This window comes from Scyliorhinus torazame, chromosome 11 (assembly GCF_047496885.1).
Source record: "Scyliorhinus torazame isolate Kashiwa2021f chromosome 11, sScyTor2.1, whole genome shotgun sequence".
In the NCBI taxonomy this organism is placed as follows: Eukaryota; Metazoa; Chordata; class Chondrichthyes; order Carcharhiniformes; family Scyliorhinidae; genus Scyliorhinus; species Scyliorhinus torazame.
Window position 1 is genome coordinate 230,853,322 of NC_092717.1, and position 19,219 is coordinate 230,872,540.

The following is a 19,219-nucleotide window of genomic DNA, read 5'->3' on the forward strand; positions in this document are numbered from 1 at the left end:
CCACATTGGGTGGATCTATGGGTTAGTGTGGAGAGAGCACAACACCCGCTGTGGAGACTGGATGTGGGGTTGTTAGCGGACAAAGCGATCTGTGGGCGGGTTAACAAGTCCATCCAGAACTACCTGGAAACAAATGATATCGGGGAGGTCTCTGCAACAACGGTCTGGGAAGGTTTGAAGGCAGTGGTAAAGGGGAATTAATCACGATACGGGCCCATAGAGAAAAGGCGGAACGGGCTGAGAGGGATAGGTTAGTGGCGGAGATAGTCCAGGTGGACAGAAGATACTCGGAGGCCCCGGAAGCGGGCTACTCAGGGAGCGGCAGAGGTTACAGGCGGAGTTTGGGCTGTTGACTACAGGGAAACGGTGGATCAGTTGAGGAAGGCAAGAGGGCGATTTATGAGTATGGGGAAAAGGCAAGCAGAATGTTAGCGCACCAGCTCAGAAAAAGGGAGGCGGCCAGGGAGAGAGGGAAAGTAAAGAGTAGAGACGGGAATAGTGTCCTGGACCCAGTGGAGGTGAATGAGGTGTTTAAGGACTTTTATAGTAAATTATATGAGTCGCAACCCCTGGCTGGGGCGGAGGGGATGAGGCAGTTTTTGGATCAGTTGAGATTTCCGAGGGTAGAGAGGATCTGGTGGAAGGGCTGAGATCCCCAACTGAGATTGAGGAAATAATCGAGGGGCTGGAGGGCATGCAGTCGGGCAAGGCCCCGGGGCCTGACGGCTATCCGGTGGAATTCTATAAGAAGTTTTCAGAGATATTTAGCCCACTGCTGGTGAGGACATTTAATGAAGCAAGAGAGAAGGGAGTCCTCCCCCCAACAATGTCGCAGGCCTCGATTTCATTGATCCTGAAACGGGAGAAGGATCCGGGGCAATGCAGGTCATACAGGCCGATTTCTCTACTGAATGTGGATGTCATCTGCTGGCTAAGATACTGGCCACAAGGATAGAGGACTGTGTCCTGGGGGTGATAGGGAAAGACCAGGCGGGATTTGTAAAGGGCAGGCAACTCAAGGCCAATGTTCGAAGGCTTTTAAATGTTATGATGCCCTCAGAAGGAGAGGAGGTGGAGGTGGTGGTTGCGATGGATGCGGAATTTTGATCGGGTGGAGTGGAATTACCTGTGGGAGGCGCTGGGAAGGTTTGGGTTTGGTGAGGGCTTTATTGACTGGGTGCGGTTGCTCTGTCAGACACCAGTAGCGAGTGTGCGTACGGGGGGGGGAGCACCGGGTCTCGCTTTACGCAGATGACCTGCTCTTGCATATTTCAGACCCCTTGGAGGGGATGGGGGAAGTAATGCGAATCCTGGGGGAATTTGGCAATTTTTCGGGGTATAAATTGAACATGGGGAAAAGCGAGTTGTTCGCGATCCAGGCAAGAGGGCAGGAGAAGAGACTGGTAGAGCTGCTACTTAGAATGGTAGCAAAGAGCTTTCAGTATCTGGGGATCCAGGTGGCCCGGGAATGGGAGGCACTGCACAAGTTAAACCTACCCCGGCTGGTAGTACAAATGAAATGGGACTTTAAGAGATGGGACATGCTCCCGCTATCACTGGCCGGGAGGGTACAGACCGTGAAACTGACGGTCCTCCCCAGATTCCTGTTTGTCTTTCAGTGCCTCCCCATCTTCACCCCAAAGGCCTTTTTCAAGCGGGTGAATAAGGTTATTTCGGGCTTTGTGTGGGCGAGTGAAGAAAGTGTTTCTGGAGCGCAGTTGGGAGGGGGGTTGGCGCTGCTGAACTTCTGCAATTACTACTGGGCGGCTAATACAGCCATGATTAGGAAGTGGGTAGTGGGGGAGGGGTCGGTGTGGGAGCGGATGGAGGTGGTGTCATGCAAAGACATAAGTTTGGGAGCACTGATAACGGCACCTCTTCCGTTCTCGCCGACCTCGATACTCCACAAGTCCGGTGGTGGTGGTGGCTCTGAGAATCTGGGGACAGTGGAAGAGATATAAGAGAGTGGAGGGAGCATCGGTTTGGACCCCGATTTATAATAATTATCGTTTTGTACCGGGTAGGCTAGATGGTGGGTTCCGGAGATGGCAAAGGGCAGGAATTAGAAGGATGGGGGAATCTATTTATAGATGGGAGCTTCCCCAGCTTGAAAGCCGTGGAGGATAAATTTGAATTGCGAGCAGGGAATGGGTATAGGTATCTGTCTTTTTGAGAAGGCAGGTTCCGGCCTTCCCGCTGCTGCCGCCAAGGGGGATATAGGACAGAGATGTCTCCAGTACCTGGGTGGGAGAGGGGAAGGTATCAGATATTTACCAGGAGCTGTGGGATGCGGAGGAAACCCCAGTGGAGGAGCTTAAGGGCAAGGGGGAGGATGAACTAGGAGGAGAGGTAGAGGCGGGTCTGTGGGCGGATGCCCTAAGCAGGGTTAATACATCCTCATCATGTGCCAGGCTTAGCCTGATACAATTCAAGGTAGTCCACCAGTACACATGACTGGCCTGGATGAGCAAGTTTTTTGGGGTAGAGGACAGGTGTGCGGGAAGCCCAGCAAACCATGTCCACATGTTCTGGGCATGCCCGAAGCTTAGAGGGTTCTGGCAGGATTTCACGAAGGCAATGTCCACGGTACATGTCCACGGTACTCAAAACACTGGTGGTGCCGAGTCCAGAGGTGGCGATCTTTGGAGTGTCGGAAGAGCCGGGATTTCAGGGGGCGAAAGAGGTCGAGGTCTTGGCCTTTGCCTCCCTGGTAGCCCTGGGATGGATCTAATAATGTGGAGGGACTCAAAGCCCCTGAGTGTAGAGACCTGGGTTAGTGACATAGCTGGGTTTCTCAGTCTTGAGAAAAAAAAGTTTGCCTTAAGAGGTTCAATGGTAGGGTTCACCCGGAGGTGGCAGCCATTCGTCGACTTTCTCGGGGAAAATTAAACTGTCAGCTGAAGCAGTATTCCAAGGGGGGGGGGGGGGAAAGAGGGCCGGATTGTTGTTTCTCGTTGGACTGTGTGAAGATTGGGATGCAGCGGGGGGGGGGGGGGGGGGGATGTTATTGTACCATGTTCGTGGCATTGTCATTGTTATTATTATAAAAACTTGCAAATACCCTAATAAAAATATTTTTTTTAAAACAAACATCTGGATCACTAATGTCCTTTAGGGAAGGAAATCTGCCATCCTTACCTGGTCTGGCTTACATATGATCCACAGCATAGTGGTTGACCCTTTAAAATGCCACTCAGTTCGAGGGCAATTAGTGACAGGCAATAAATGCTGACCTTGCCTGCGGCGCCCACAGCCCATGAAAGAATAAAGAAAAAAAAAGTAAATCCCAAGAAATAAGGCTGTGAAATCTGGGAAAAGAAAATGGCAGGAAATTAAAGTATTGATTGTGGTGAAACATGCCTTCCTATGCTATCTGATGGGGCAAGGGCAATAAAGGGATTCATTTTGTATTAATACTGATGTATATTCAGCCATTCACCACTCAATAAAAGGTATATTAACTTTTGCAACAAGTGTAAAATAGACAACAGTAGCTCAACCGATCATCATCCACCTCTCCATTGATTTCAGACATGTGAAAAGAGAACTCCCTTAACCTATATTACTCAGCAGCTCCTGTTGTAACATGGCACAGTGGTGATGCCCTCTTGGGTAATATTCAACATTGAGCACATTGACAGTACTTTCTGCTCTAAACTGAATTTGGAAACAAAGTTAGCATAGCAGTGGATATTTACCAGTGAAGCTCAGTTACGTTTGTTTAAGTAATAGACTTGTCACACTGAACAATATGAACTTAAGAAATCAGAGCTTTTCTGTGGTGTGTCATTCCTGCGCAATGTCACCATGTACTGGAGAAATTGAAATGAGGAACCAACATATGGGGCGGGATTCTCCGTTAGCCGACTCCAAAACCAGGAAAGGCGATTGGGCGGAGAATCGGTTCCGACGCTGAAATTGCGGCAGGCTCCAATTTGACACCAAATTGCAATGCTCCAGCATCTCGACAGTGGCATCAATGCATTCCGGAACGCACGTGCAGTAGACTCCGCTTGTATATCATTAGCGGGCCCAACCCGGTATTCTCCAGGGCCTCCGCGATACTCCGCCTCTGATGGGCTGAGTTCCCGACGGCATGGTTCACTTGTGCTTTTAAAAATCGTGAAACCGGTGTGGCTGTTGCGGAGGGAGAGATATAGCTCTTAGGGCTAATGGAATCAAAGGATATGATGGGGGGGGAGGGGAAGAGGGAACAGGTTCTGAGTTGGATGATCAGCCATGATCATAATGAATGGGGAGCAGGCTGATGCACGATCAATGACTACTAAAGCGAGGTTGTAGTCCAACTGAAGGCTTTAATAAGCTAGATGTTTCCCCCAGCAGCTCAGGTACAGAAAGAAGGCTGCTGGGGCAGCACCAGCTCTTATACCCTGCCTTGCAGGGCGGAGCTACCATACAGCTTGACCAATGGGAAACATACAATATCTACCAATGGTGTTCCAGCATTAATAGGTACCATAATACCTCTACACAGACTACCACATTCACTCCTGTTAAAAAACGAGTCCGGCGGGGGTAGTGGCTTGGTATTACAACATGGTAACGTGGTAGAAATTATAGTTATGGAGGTACTGTAATACCTCCGTACAGCATTTTGTCTTATTGTCGTAACTATTTACAATTTCACAATTAACTATATACACTTAAAAATTAAGCAATCAGTCGATCGGGGGCCCTGGTCATCCTGTGTGATCGTCGAAGCTTTGGTGGTGACGCCGGTGGAGGCTCGGGCGTCTGTGACTCCGGGAGCGTGGCCTCGATCTCTGTGGCAGCTTCAACACCCCTAGACGGCGCTGGTGGGGAAGCCGATTGACCTGGTAAGGGAGCGTCTGTGGGGTGCGTTGGTGTGGGCCTAGACAGGGCCGGCGGAAGAACCGATCCTCCTGGGAAGTGGGCGTCTGTTATGTGCACCGGTGGGAGGGAGGGTGGGACTGGTGGCTGGGGTGTGCGTGGGGATCCGGCGTGCGCCAGGTCTCGTAGGGAGACCGTATCTTGTCGGCCGTCGGGGTACGCCACGTAGGCGGACTGGGGATTAGCGTGGAGAAGATGGACCCTCTCGACCAACGGGTCTGACTTGAGCGCCCGCAAGTGTTTTCGGAGCAGGATGGGTCCGGGAGCTGCCAGCCAGGTCGGGAGCGAGGTCCCAGAGGAGGACTTCCTGAGGAAGACAAGGAGACATTCGTGAGGTGTTTGGTTGGTCGTGGTAGAAAGCAATGACCGGATGGAGTGGAGGGCATCCGGGAGGACTTCCTGCCAGCGGGAGACTGGGAGATTCCTGGACCGTAGGGTCAGTAGGACGGTCTTCCAGACTGTTCCGTTCTCCCTCTCTACCCGTCTGTTACCCCGGGGGTTGGAACTGGTCGTCCTGCTCGAGGCAATGCCCTTGCTGAGCAGAAATTGACACAGTTCGTCGCTCATAAAGGAGGACCCCCTATCACTATGTATGTAAGCGGGGAACCCGAACAGTGTAAAGATGCTATGGAGGGCCTTGATGACGGTGGTTGTGGTCATGTCGGGGCAGGGGATGGCGAATGGGAACCGGGAGTACTCGTCAATCACGTTCAGGAAGTACGTGTTGCGGTCGGTGGAGGGGAGGGGGCCTTTGAAGTCCATGCTGAGGCGTTCAAAGGGACGGGAAGCCTTTATCAGGTGCGCTTTCTCTGGCCGGTAGAAGTGCGGTTTGCACTCCGCGCAGATTTGGCAATTCCTGGTGGCTGTCCTGACCTCCTCGATGGAGTAGGGCAGGTTGCGGATCTTGATAAAGTGGAAGAAGCGAGTGACCCTCGGGTGGCAGAGGTCCTCGTGGAGGGCTCAGAGGCGGTCCACTTGTGCGTTGGCACATGTGCCGCGGGACAGGGCATCAGGGGGCTTGTTTAGCTTCCCGGGACGATACAAGATCTCGTAGTTTGTAGGTGGAGAGTTTGATCCTCCACCGTAAGATCTTATCGTTTTTTATCTTGCCCCGCTGTGCATTATCGAACATGAAGGCGACCGACCGTTGGTCCGTGAGGAGAGTGAATCTCCTGCCGGCCAGATAATGCCTCCAATGTCGCACAGCTTCTACTATGGCCTGGGCCTCCTTTTCGACTGAGGAGTGGCGGATTTCGGAAGCATGGCAGGTACGTGTGAAGGCGGCCACGGGTCTGCCCGCTTGGTTGAGGGTGGCTGCCAGAGCTACGTCGGAAGCGTCGCTCTCGATCTGGAAGGGGAGGGACTCATCGATGGCGTGCATCGTGGCCTTTGCAATGTCTGGTTTGATGCGGCTGAAGGCCTGGCGGGCCTCTATCGACGGGAAAAACTGTGGATTGGATCAGGGGTCGGGCTTTGTCCGCATAGTTCGGGACTCACTGGGCATAGTAAGAAAAAAAGCCTAGGCAGCGCTTCAGGGCCATGGAGCAGTGAGGGAGGGGGAACTCCATTAGGGGGCACATGCATTCAGGGTCGGGGCCTATAATTCCATTTTGCAATAGGTAGCCGAGGATGGCTAGGCGGTCGGTGCTAAACACGCATTTATCCTTGTTATACGTAAGGTTAAGGATCTTTGCGGTCTGGAGGAATTTTCGGAGGTTGGTGTCGTGGTCCTGCTGGTCGTGGCCACAGATGGTGACATTATCGAGATACGGGAATGTTGCCCGTAAACCATACCGGTCAACCATTCGGTCCATCTCGCACTGGAAGACTGAGACCCCGTTAGTGACTACGAAAGGGAACCCTTAAGAAGTTAAGATTTTTTGATTAACGGGGTGGACGGGGAGAGAACAGCGCCTTACCGTGTCGGGGTGTATGAAGCTCTCCGTGCTCCCATAGTCGATTAAGCAGGACGTCTCGTGCCCGTTGATTAGTACCGTTGTTGTAGCAGTTGAGAGTGTTCGAGGCCGGGACTGGTCCAGGGTCACCGAGGCTAATCGCGGCAGCAGTTGAATGTTCTCTTCGGGCGGTATGTGGTCAGCTGAGCTGGGGTCCTGGGAGTCCATCCAAGGTGGCGGCGCCCATTGGTCGCACATGGCTGGGGGTGCACAAAATGGCAGCGCCCATCCATCGTATGTGGGACAAGATGGCGGCGCCCGGAGGCTGCACGTGGCCCTGGAGGAGGAAGATGGCGGCACCCGCTGGCCGCACGGGGACCGTGGAGAGGATTGTGGTGGCAGTCTGCATTCGCCACCGGAGACCGCAGCGACCGCCCGGGCCTGGCATACCGCCATGAAGTGGCCCTTTTTACCGCATCCCTTGCAGGTGGATGCGCGGGCCGGACAGCGCTGCCGGGGATGCTTGGCCTGCCCGCAAAAATAGCAGCGGGGCCCCCCGGGATTGCCAGGCCATCTTGCAGCACAAGCTTGTGGGGGGGTGGGAGATGTCTCGGGGTCGGCCGCAGGGGGGGGGTTCCACGCTGCCCAGGGGGCTGCCGTGCGGTCGGGGACTTAAGCGCGTGCGTTTCGGGAGGCCACATCCAGGGAGCTGGCAATGGCCCGTGCCTCCTTGAGGTCTAGGGTGTCTTTCTCCAGCAATCGCTGGCGGATTTGGGAGGACAGCATACCTGCAACAAAAGCATCCCGGATCAAAAGTTGTGTGGTCGCTCGCCGAAACTTGCAGGCAGCTGCAGTTTCTCCCCAACACCAGGAGTGCACGGTAGAATTCTTCCAGCGATTCCCCAGGGATTTGTCGCCTCGTCGCTAGCAGATGTCAGGCGTAGACGTGGTTTACCAGGCGAATATAATGTCCTTTTGCAGCTCCATTGCTGCATTGAAGTCGTCCGCGTCCTCGATGAGGGTGTAAATTTCTGGGCTCACCCTCGAGTGCAGGACTTGCAATTTCTGTTCTCCCGTGGGTGTTTTCGGCCGTTCCGAGATATCCGTTAAAACATGCCAGCCAGTGCTTGAAGATTGCTGCTGAGTTTGCCGCATGGGGGCTGAGTTGCAGACACTCTGGCTTGATTCGGAGCTCCATCCTTTTAAATCTAGCTTATTAAATTGATGCACGATCAATGACTACTAAAGCGAGGTTGTAGTCCAACTGAAGGCTTTAATAAGCTAGATGTTTCCCCCAGCAGCTCAGGCACAGAAAGAAGGCTGCTGGGGCGGCACCAGCTCTTATACCCTGCCTTGCAGGGCGGAGCTACCATACAGCTTGACCAATGGGAAACACACAATATCTACCAAGGGTGTTCCAGCATTACCAGGTACCGTAATACCTCTACACAGACTACCACACAGGCTTGAAGGGCTGAATGGCCTAGTCCCGCTCCTATTTTCTACATTACGATTAGCCACCTCTCATTGCCCACTCCAACCCTTTACGCTCAAGATAAAAGCAAATTATTCTGGATGCTGTAATCTGAAACAAAAAACGAAAATGCTGGACAATCTCAGCAGATCTGACAGCATCTGTGGAGAGAGAAGGGAATTAATGTTGCGAGTCTAGACGGTTCTTTGTCAAAGCTAATGTTTCAAGTCTGGACGGCTCTTTGTCAAAGCAAGCACTATCAAGGCTGCTCTCAGTGAGGGAAGTGACCCATAACTGGATTCTCCCATCAGGAGATCTGCCTGTGGAATCACAACCAGCTTGCTCAGAGTATACAGATAAAGCCCAAAGATCAAATTCTTTTGTCTTTGAGCTTCTTGCATTGGACATCTGTTAACAATGCAGTCCTAAAGGCTTGGCTCCAAAACAGGCCCAAATGGAGATTCACCCCTTTTTTTCCAACTGCTGTGAAGACAATGAAAGAATTTGTATAACAGAAGTACAGTAACTGAGGGTTACAAACTGAAGAACATTGGACGTAAATAAGATTGATAAATTGAACTTAACAGGCTACGAAGACTGAATTAATGTGATGGAATACTCCCCACTTGCCTGGATGAGTGCAGCTCCAACATCACTCAAGAAGCTCGACACCTTTGGGGACTTTTCAGGCTATAAGCTTAATGTAGGGAAAAGTGAGCTCTTTGTGGTGCATCCAGGGGACCAGGGAAGAGGGATAGACGACCTACCGTTGAGAGGGGCGGAAAGGAGCTTTCGATACCTGGGGTTCCAGGTAGCTAGGAGCTGGGGGGCCCTGCACAAACTTAATTTGACGCGGCTGGTGGAGCAGATGGAGGAGGACTTCAAGCGATGGGACATGTTGCCACTCTCGCTAGCGGGCAGAGTACAGTCGATTAAAATGGTGGTCCTCTCGAAGTTTCTTTTTGTATTCCAGTGCCTTCCAATTATGATCACCAAGGCCTTTTTTAAGAGGGTAGGCAGGAGCATTATGGTTTTCGTGTGGGCAAGCAAGACCCCGAGGGTAAGGAGGGGGTTCCTGGAGCGTAGTAGAGATAGAGGAGGGCTGGCGTTGCCGAATCTGGGTGGCTACTACTGGGCAGCCAACGTGGCGATGATCCGTAAGTGGGTGATGGCGGGAGAGGGGGTGGCATGGAAGAGGCTGGAGATGGCGTCCTGTAAAGGAACGAGCCTGGGGGTGCTGGTGACGGCACCGCTGCCGCTCTCGCCGACAAGGTACACCATAAGTCCAGTGGTGGTGGCAACGCTAAAGATCTGGGGCCAGTGGAGACGACGCAGGGGTGCGATGGGAGCCTCGGTGTGGTCCCCGATCAGAGATAACCATCTGTTTGTCCCAGGAAGGATGGACGGGGGGGGTTTCAGAGCTGGCATCGGGCAGGGATTAGAAGAATGGGGGACCTGTTCAATGATGGGACGTTTGCGAGCCTAGGGGCGCTGGAGGAGAAGTTTAGGTTACCCCCAGGAAACGCGTTCAAGTACATGCAAGTGAGGCCATTTGTGAGGCGGCAGGTGAGGGAATTTCCGCTGCTCCCGGCACAAGGGATTCAAGATAGGGTGATTTCGGGCGTATGGGTCGGAGAGGGCAAGGTGTCGGCGATATACCAGGAGATGAAAGAAGAGGGGGAGGCTTTGGTAGAGGAGCTGAAGGGTAAATGGGAGGAGGAGCTGGGGGAGGAGATTGAAGAGGGTCTGTGGGCTGATGCCCTGAGTAGGGTTAATTCTTCTTCCTCGTGTGCCAGGCTTAGCCTGATACAGTTTAAGGTTATTCACAAAGCGCATATGACGGGGGCGAGGCGGAGTAGATTCTTTGGGGTGGAGGACAGATGTGGGAGGTGCTCAGGAAGCCCGGCGAACCATGTCCATATGTTCTGGTCATGCCCGGCACTGGATGGGTTCTGGAGGGGTGTTGCGACAACAGTATCTAAGGTGGTGAAAGTCCAGGTCAAGCCAAGTTGGGGGCTAGCACTATTTGGAGTGGCGGACGAGCCGGGAGTGCAGGAGGCGAAAGAGGCCGGCATTCTGGCCTTTGCGTCCCTAGTAGCCCGGCGAAGGATCTTGTTAATGTGGAAAGATGTGAAGCCCCCAAGTATGGAAGCCTGGATAAATGACATGGCAGGTTTTATCAAGTTGGAGAGGATAAAATTTGCCTTGAGAGGGTCTGTGCAGGGGTTCTCCAGGCGGTGGCAACCGTTCCTAGACTATCTCGCGGAGCGTTAGATGCAGTTCGGTCAGCAGCAGCAGCAACCCGGGGGGGGGGGGGGGGGGGGGGTTGTGGAGGACATTAAAAAAATACAAAAAATAAATTTTTTTTAAAAAGCTCGACACCATCCAGGACAAAGCAACCCGCTTGATTGCTCCCCTTCCACAAACTTTCAAACCCTCCACCACGACAGATAGTGGCAGCCGTGTGTACCATCTGCAAGATGCACTTCAGTAACTCACCAAGGTTCCTTAGTCAGCAGCTTCCAGACCCATGAACACTACCATCTAGAAGGACAAGAGCAGCAGATACCTGGGAACCCCACCACCTGTAGGTTCCCCTCCAAGTCACTCAACACACTGACTTGGAAATATATTGCCATTCCTTCATTGTCGCTGGGTCAAAATCCTGGATCTCCCTCTTCAACAGCACAGTGGGTGTACCTACATCCAAGGACTGCAGCAGGTCAAGAAGGCAACTCACCGCCACCTTCTGAAGGTCAACTAGGATGGGCAATAAATGCTGGTCCAACCAGCAACACCCACATCCCGAAAATGGATTAAAAATAATTGCCTTTTTAACTGAGGATGTGCTAGTTTTGCACCGAATACAAAAATGATTCCACATATAAAAAGTTCCAATTCCCTATATCCTCAAGAAACAGGCACTCTCCACGAACAGTGTAGCATCGCCAACTGTCCCATGAAACCAATAAAAAGCCACAAGCTTTTGATTTTGCATCATGAATATTTCATTTAGTCAGTTATATGTGGTAAAACTTTCCACTTAATTCAAACTGACTTGTAGCACTATTTAAATGGAAAATTGAATTATATGCATTTTTAATGTGAATTAGAAAACGTCAAAACACTTGGCACTCAGTCCTCATTAAAATAAGCCACCATACATTTAAACTTAGTCTCAAATACAATTGTGATTAAGTGGGTGATTCCAGTGTCAGCAAGATCATGCAGAATATAGGAATGTGGTTAAATGTAGCATCTGAGGGCTTAATTGAGGACTGATATCAAAGGTGTGGAATTGTTTGTTGGTTCAATCCTCCTGAAGGGGTAGTACAGTGACAAATGATGGGTTTGTGAAAGACAGAGAAAGAGTAGCAAAGCTTGGCAGAGAAGAGTTTTGAGAATTTTATTTTCTGCTATTCTCCTAACTTAATTGACAAGGCAGCAAAATTCGACACTTAATCTGGCTCTTGGAACAATTCAGTGACCGTTGATTCTTCCTCAAGTTGTGACACATCGAACAACTGCTTTCAGAATCTAAATGTTAGGACCTCCCACTACATCCAACAATTGCTTAGAATAACTGTCACAACAAGTGCTATTTGGCAACTCTTGAAAATGTTCTCAAAGCTCCTAATTTATTCTGTAAAGGGAAGAAACTGGCAGGAAGACCTGATTTCTGTGCATTCCTGAGCAACTGAAGGGAAGAGAGACTGAACAAGCCAAATCTATTGTTAGCCATTTGCACAATGGAGACACTGAACCACAAAGTGTTTTGGTTATCTTTATATTACCACAGTTCTGTTTTGTGGCCACTGTGTAAAGAATATTTATTTTTGCATCCATTAAAAATCTCATGCCACAGAAACTTCTTAGTTACAGGAAACAGATTGAGATTTTTATTATCTAACTCTGATTTTCTGTTTGCCATAATTAATTTTGTTGCAAATCTCTAACTAGCCTGTGCTTAATGAGTCAGAATTTACTATAAAACGTATATTGAAATAGTGTCTTCAATGTAATAAGTTTTAAGGTAGTTTATGGGCCCTCAACAGTAGTTACACTGCAGGGCAGAGAAAACTGGAAAAAAATAAATGGGGAGTGCAAGAAAGGTGGTGCAATTATCAGAAATCAGGAATGTGTATTTGGGACAGTTTCTTAGAACAGTATGTTCCACAGTCAAACAGGAAGCAGGTGATTCTGTTCTTGGTGATGAGCCAGAATTAATCAGTAACCTCGTGGTAAAGGAGATCCTAGGGGACAGCTATCAAAGTATAACATACTTTCAGATTAAGATAAAAGCAAATTACGTTGGTGCTGGAAAGAAACAAAGACAGAAAATCCTGAAAAAACCTCAGCAGGTCTGACAGCATCCGTGGAGAGAGGAAGGAGCTAATGTTGTGTGTCTGGATGACCCTTGGGGAAAACTGGAAACAGGATGACATTCCTACTGCGGTGGTGGTGGTGGGGGAGGATAGTTGGCGGGTGGATGAGCAGTGAGGCTGGATAGACAGCCAGTGATAGGTGGAGGCTGGGGAGAGATTAATTAAGATGTTGTGGACAAAAAGGTAAAGTGAATGTAAATGATGGTGATCATGGCTAAGAAGGGTGCTGATAGTGACACAGTAAGACATCAGAATATGTTAATGAAAGAAGAAAGGTAAGCAGTGTGTGAAAGGATAACCTGGAACAGGTGGCCCTGGTGGAGTGTGGTGGGTAGGGAAGACAATGGTAAGGGAAAACCAAGATGGAAAGCTGGATGAAAAGGGGGATGGAAAAATGAATCAACGGAAGAAATAAAATAAATTGATCTCATCCTATTTCCAGTTCTCTCCAGCTCTAACAAAGTCATCCAGACTTGAAATGTTAGCTCTGCTCTCTCTCTTGTAGCCACTTGGGTTGGCCACTTCCCGACTTAAAATGGAGATCCGCAAAGAATGCAGGGAAAGTCAGCCAAGCCAGAAAAAACTGCCAGGTGCAAAGTTTCCTGTGTATTAGAACTTGCAGAAACCCAGACATCACTGAAACTCTCAGCCATCTGCATACTAATGAGCGATCCCCGGGAACAATTGAAACATGTAAGGTGAATAAGGCCAGCAGGAGCCAAGACAAAGGAAGGCCAACGGACACTCAGGGACTGCCCAGCGATCAGGGAACGGCTCCAGTATTGGAGAAATCGATCCAAGTGATCGGAACGTAGTCCAATCACTTGGAACCAGATACGGGGTCCGCCCCGAATGGCGCGAAGTCCCTGGGGACTATAAAGTAGAGTCCCCAAGTTCAATTTGTCCTTCTTGGCAGGGTCACTCAGCAGCTCAAACCATCCCTTGACAGTGACCTGCCTCGCTGCTGCACCAACCAAGTAAGTCTCCAGTCAACGCACGCTACGAGATAGGCGCTCCTAGCTACCAGTCCATACCAGCTTTTGAATCCAGCAGACTCAGAATCGAACGAAAGGCCATTTGTTCCCCATACCTGGTGGGCCAGTTCCGAAGCTAAGTATAGGCCTTTTAGTGTTAGAGACAGTCGAGTAAGTAGAGTTTTATGCATGCGTAGCGATTGACTGTGTATAATAAATGTGTTTTGATTTGAATCTTACTAATTGGTGTGTCGAGTTATTGATCAGTACTTGAACTTGAACCTCGTGGCGGTATCATAAAGATACCTGGCGACTCTAGAGCAAAGGTTATAGAAACAGAGCAAATTAAGTAAGGACACAATGAGCAATGAATTAAGAGCCAACCAAAGTTAGCAACACTCTCCCCAGATGCTGTCAAACCCGCTGAGATTTTCTAGCATTTTCTGTCTTTGTTTGATATACTTTCACATTCAGTTCGAAGGGGAGAAGTGGGAGCCTAAGATCAATGTTCTAAACGAGAATAAAGGTAATTATAAGGGTATGAAGACAGGGCTAGCTGAAGGAAACTGCAAGGCAGACTTAAAAAAGAATTAATAATGCTCAGCAAAGATTTATCCCAGTGAGAAAGACACTTTGAAAAGGATACATAAGGAAGTTAAGGATAGTATCAAATTAAAAGCAACACTGTACAATCAGAAGATTGGACATTTTAGGAACCAAAGAGTGACAAAAAAATACAATAAAGAGGGGGAAGAGTTGAATATGAGATAACACTAGCTAGAAATGGAAAGACAGATGTTAAAGTTTCTACAAGTATTTACAGAGGAAAATAGTAACTAGTGTTCGTGTTGGTCCTCCAAAATGTGATTCTGGGAAATTGATAACGGAAAACAAAGAAATGGCAGATGCCTTGAACATGTGGATTCAGCAACCCCGTTGTGCCGGGCGCAACGGGTGAATTGTGCACGAACCCCAAATCGGGTTGATCAGAGTCACGCGACTCACTCCACCTGGTGCTATCTGGATCTCATCCTTGCTGCGATGTGTTGGCGATGGCAGTCAATGCCAGCAGCCTGACATGGAGGATGGGCATCTAAACCTGCAAGAAAATGAATTACCTCCTGTAAAGGTGAGTTCCCACCTGTCGCCTCCTGGCATCAGTCCCATCCGCACATCTGAAATCTCACACTTAATACACTCACAACACCTCACACCCTCCCAACTTCCAACCTCCCAGTATCCTCCTCAGAAGCCCTCATCGCAACCCCTTCATGTCTGGGCATGGTGCCCACACATGCCACCCACTATAGACCCTCCTGACTGGCTAGCCATCCATCTGACAATGTTCGCTTTTTATTCCTGCAGGTGTAGATAGTCCAAACTAAGAGGGAGAGGGTGTTGACAGGCAGGGGATTCTGGAGTTGCGACTCTTTGGTCCCTATGGAGAAAGGGCCCTGTAGATCGCAGGGGTGAGCAAGGAGCAAGCGGTGACTGAGAGCGAGGTTGGCCAGTGTTAGAGAAGTGGGGATCCGCTGCACCTTTATCGAGATGACCTGCCTCAAGTGAGTTCTTTATTTCCCAGGCCCGTGTCCATAAGACATAGGAGCAGAATTAGGTGACTTGGCCCATCAAGTCTGCTCCGCCATTCAATCATGGCTGATATTTTCTCATCCCCATTCTCCTGCCTTCCCCCCAGAACCCCTTATTAATCAAGAACCTATCTTTCTCTGTCTTAAAAACACTCAGTGATTTGGCCTCCACAGCCTTCTGTGGCAAAGAGTTCCACAGATTCACCACCTTCTGGCTGAAGAAATTCCTCCTCCTGATTTGATATATTGTAACATGTATTAGTATACAGTGAAAAATATTGTTTCTTGCATGCTGTTCGAACAATGCATACCGTACATAGAGAAGGAAGGAGAGACTGCAGAATATGTTAGTTATAGCAAGGTGTAGAGAAAAGATCAACTCCTCATATCTGTTTTAAAGGATCGTTCGTCCCTTTAGTCTGAGATGTGTCCTCTGGTTCTAGTTTTTCCTACAAGTGGAAACATCCTCTCCACATCCACTCTATCCAGGCCTTGCAGTATCCTGTAAGTTTCAATAAGATCCCTCCTCATCCCCTTGTCCTTCCCATTCACTAAACTCACGTCTCGTGTGTTGCAGGACCGCCATCAGATGAGGCCGGGCCATCTGGACTTGCTGCCCCTCCCGCAACACAGGAGACGATCTAGCAGGAGAGCTCTGAGGAGAACACCGACAACACGTCACAGCTATCACATGCACCTTCCACCATCGCACAAATCCACCTCGAGATTACAAGACAGGCGTATGGGTCACAATCTGGTCAGCACCACACAACTATTAATACACATCAGGTGCACACAAGAACTTCCAAGGGAGTGGGCAGTCGAAGGTCTTCTGGATCCTAGGGCACAGCTGCCCCCAGCCAGATGCCATGCCTCTGAAAAAGATTGGATTTGTTTATTGTCACGTGTACCGAGTTACAGTGAAAGGTACTTTTCTGCGTGCAGCTCAAACAGATCATTTAGTGAAAAGAAAATACATAATGGGGCAACACAAGGTACACAGTGTAAATACCTAGACACCGGCATCGGGCGGAGTACACAGGAGTGTAGTATTAATCAGGTCAGCCCATAAGAGGGTCGGTTAGGAGTCTGGCAACAGCGGGGAAACCATAAAATCCAGGAGGGGTTGTCAGCTACATTCCAGTAACTGCAAGGCTGATTGGAGGGGTGCACGTAGGATCATCAAGGCCTGTACACCATAGGTCTACGTCAGTGTACTCATCTGGTCCCTCCTCAGTCTGATGGGCAGCCAGGTCTTAATCCTGAGCAGTGGCTGCCTGATGCTGTAGTGCAGGCACCAGCCTGCATTGGCCTCGACAGTCGCCGATGTCTGTCTGCCTCAACTCCTAAAAAAAATTTTTTAATGGGATGTGGGAGTCACTGGCTCAGCCAGCATTTGTTGCCCATCCTTAATTTCCCTCGAGAAGATGGTGGTGAGCTGCCTTCTTGAACTGCTGCAGTCCATGTGGTGTAGCTGCACCCACAGAGCTGTTAGGAAGGGAGCTCCAGGATTTTGATCCAGTGGTGAATGACTGGGAGGTGAGCTTCCAGGTGGTGGTGGACCCAGCCATCTGCTGCCCTTATCCTTCTAGGTGGCAGTGGTCATGGGTTTGGAAGTTGCTGCCCAAGGAGCCTTGGTGAATTCTTGCAGCGCATTTTGTAGCTGGTACACACAGCTGCTGTGTGTCGCTGGTGAAGGGTTTGAATGTTTGCGGAAGAATGCCGATCAAGCAGGCTGCTCTGTCCTGGATGGTGTCAAGCGTCTGGAATGTTGTTGGAGCTGCACTCATCCAGGCAAGTGGGGAGTATTCCATCACACTATTGAGTCGTAGCTTGTAGGAAGTGGACAGACTAGGGAGTTAGGTGAGTTACTCGCCTCAGGATTCCTAGCCTCTGACCTGCTCTTGTAGCTACAATATTTATAAGGCTAGTCCAGTTCACCCTCTGGTCAATGGTAACCCCCAGGATGTTGATTCAGTGATAGTAATGTCATTGAATGTCAAGGGGCGATGGTTTGATTTGCTTATTGGAGATGGTCATTGCCTGGTACTTGTGTGGCGCGAATGTGACTTGCTACTTGCCAGCCCAAGTCTGAATATTATCCAAGTCTTGTTGCATTTGCACATGGACTGCTTCAGAGTCTAAGGAGTCACGAATGGTGCTGAACATTGTTCAATCATCAGCAGACATCCCCACATCTGACCTTATGTTGGAAGGAAGATCATTGATTAAGCAACTGAAATAGTTGGGCCTAGGTCACTATCCTGAGGAATTCCTGCAGTGCTGTCCTGGGACTGAGATGACAACCATCTACCTTTGTGCCAGGTATGATTCCAACTAGTGGAAAGTGTTCCCCGATTACCATTATCCAGTTTTGTTAGGGCTCCTGTGCCATGCTTGATCAAATGCTGCCTTGATGACAAGGGTAGTCACTCACCTCTAGAGTTCAGCTTTTAGAATTTCTACAGGCAGAAGGCCATTCGGGTCATCGAGTCTGCACGACCATCTGAAAGAGCACCCAAACTATGCCCCCTCCTGCACCCTATCCCCACAACCCACCTAACCTGCACATCCCTGCAAACTAAGGGACAATTTATCATGGCCAATCCATCTAACTTACACATCTTTGGACTGCGGATAGAAACCAGAGCAGCTGAATGAAACCCATGCGGACACAGGGAGAAGAAAGTGCAAACTCCACACAGTCACTCAAGGCTGGAAGTGAACCCGGGTCCCTGGCACTTTACTGATGTTTGAGTGTAGACTGATAGGGCGGTAATTGGCCAAGGTTGGATTTGTCCTGCTTTGTGTGCACAGGACGTACCTCAGCAATTTTCCACATTGCCGAGTTGTAGCTGTACTGGAACAGCTTGGTTAGGGGTGCGGCCAGTTCTGGAGCACAAGTGTCCAGTACTATTGCCGGAATATTGTCAAGGTCCATAGCCTTTGTAGTATTCAGTGCTTTCAGCAGTTTCTTCACATGGGGTGAATCGTATTGGCTGAAAACTGGCTTGTGATGCTGGGGACCTCCGGAGGAGACCGAGATGGATCATCCACTTGGCACTTCTGGATGAAGATTGTTGCCTCGTCTTTTGTATATATGTGCTGGGCTCCTCCATCATTGAGGATGGGGATATTTGTGGAGCCTCTTCCTAGAAGTGTTTAATTGTCCACCACCATTCACAACTGGATATGGTAGGACTGCAGAGTTTAGATCTGATGCGTTTGTTGTGGGATCGTTTAGCTCTATCTATTACTTGCTGCTTATGTTTTTTGGCTTGCAAGTAGTCCCGTGTTGCAGCTTCACCAAGTTGACATTTCATTTTCAGGTATGCCTGGTGTTGCTCCTGACATGCCCTCCTGCACTCTTCATTGAACCAGGGTTGATTCCAACTTGGTGGTAATGGTAGAGTGGAGGATATGTTGGGCCATGAGGTTAGATTGATTCCGACTACAATTCTGCTGCTGCTGATGGCCCACGGCGCCTCTTGGATGCCCAGTCTGGAGTTGTTAGATCTGTTCTGAATCTATCCCATTCAGCACGATGGTAGTGCCACACACGATGGATGGTATCCCCAATCTGAAGAGTGCAGGCAATTATGAAGATGGCCAACTCGCCTGGCTCGATCCCAAAATTCATCTTTAATCTGGGAAGTGGAGGAGAGCAAGTAAGATCATCCAATACCCCTTGTACTCATGATCCTGGAGGCTGATAACATATCACCATCCCTGGAACCCAGTGCCACCTTAAATATCTGCCGCTCATAACACATCATCGCCTCAACTGCCACAGGCACTGGCCCATAGCCCCCTCCTGGCCATCCATAATCCCATTCAACAGTTCCCACCCTTCACTTCAGCAATGGGGTCCTTAATTTCAGCAATGGGGTCCTTCATGTGCTGGAGAACATGGATGCCCATGCAATGCCGGATGGCTCCTGCATACACCAGTAGTCATGTGGCCGGTGCTGCAAGGCATTCTCTCCTACCCCTCAAGGTGCCTGGTCCGTGGTCCTCCGCCCTTGCCAAT

At 49.7% G+C, this 19,219-nt stretch overlaps 1 long non-coding RNA gene across 1 annotated transcript in view; it reads left to right on the forward strand.

Moving 5' to 3' along the window:
* LOC140385844 (uncharacterized) overlaps positions 1 to 19,219 on the forward strand; it is a 67,056-nt gene that overhangs the window by 30,852 nt on the left and 16,985 nt on the right. The window lies entirely within an intron of this gene.